The sequence below is a fragment of the Panthera uncia genome (assembly GCF_023721935.1).
Source record: "Panthera uncia isolate 11264 chromosome A1 unlocalized genomic scaffold, Puncia_PCG_1.0 HiC_scaffold_16, whole genome shotgun sequence".
Classification (NCBI taxonomy): Eukaryota; Metazoa; Chordata; class Mammalia; order Carnivora; family Felidae; genus Panthera; species Panthera uncia.
Window position 1 is genome coordinate 78,987,837 of NW_026057576.1, and position 1,238 is coordinate 78,989,074.

A 1,238-nucleotide genomic window follows, 5' to 3' on the forward strand; every position below is an offset into this window, starting at 1 on the left:
GTGAATGTGTGAGTGCATCTGTGTGTGTGTGTCTGGGGTGTGTGTGAGTGCATCTGTGTGTGAGTGTGTCTGTGTATGTGTGAGTGTGTCTGTGTATGTGTGAGTGTGTCTGTATATGTCTGTGTGTGTGTCTGTGTGTGTGTGTCTGTGTGTGGGGTATGTGTGAGTGCATCTGTGTGTGAGTGTGTCTGTGTATGTGTGAGTGTGTCTGTATATGTCTGTGTGTGTGTCTGGGGTGTGTCTGTGTGTGTCTGGGGTGTGTGTGTGTGAGTGTATCTGTATGTGTCTGTGTGTGTGTGTCTGGGGTTTGTCTCCGTGGCTTTGATGACCTTACTTTCCTGCTGCTCACAGACCTCCAGGACTCCCTGTTCAGTGCTCACACCAGGTGCAAGCTTTCCTGAAGCCCCCGCTTGTCTCGTCTTTTCTCCGAGGAACAGCCTGGGCCCTCTCCTTTTCCCACCCTCCTTGCTTTCCTTTTTTCTTTCTTTCTTTTTTGGGTTTGTAAATAATAGTATCCGTCTTCGTGGCTCAAAATCAAAATGAGGTAAAAGCTATGCCCTGAGAGTTCGCTCTCGGACCCCGGTGCACCTGCAAGGCCACACCCATGGGCGCTCTCCCCCACGGGGCCCCGCGCCTGCTGGTCTCAACAAACACACCTCCTGCCGGCCGGGACAAGACGCAGCGGGCCACACGTGCCGCTGTGCATGCTTTTCCCGCTCACCGTGTTCCAGAAGTTGCGCATCAATGAGGAGTGAGCCCTCAGTCTCTGTTGGCGGATGCTGGGGCTCGTCCCTCTTTGTCACGGTTGCAAACTCTGCTGCAGTTAGTGCCACTTTGTATGTGTGCTGGCGCATTCCAGATCCCCGGAGGCTGAGCAAGCAGCAGATGCTTCTGACGGCTTTGCTCGAATCGCGGCTGCCTGTGGGCTCCTCGTGCCCGGTGCTGTCACGACAGCGCTGTCTGCAGAGCCTCCGGGGAGCAGCTGTGGTCCCGTCTCAGCATTGGTCCCCGCTCAGCGTGTGGTGTGACCCGTACGTGGCTTACAAGAGATCTTTAACCCCCCTTGTTTGTTTCAGGGTTGTTTCCTCTTCCCTTTGCCCATTTTCTTATTGGGCTGCTAATCTTTTCATGGTTTCTAGGAGCTCTTTACAAGTGAGAGAGATTGGCCCTTGTGATTGGAATTGGAAGAACTTTTTTCTCAGGTTACCGTTGGCCTGACTTCCTTTTTTACCAGTTTT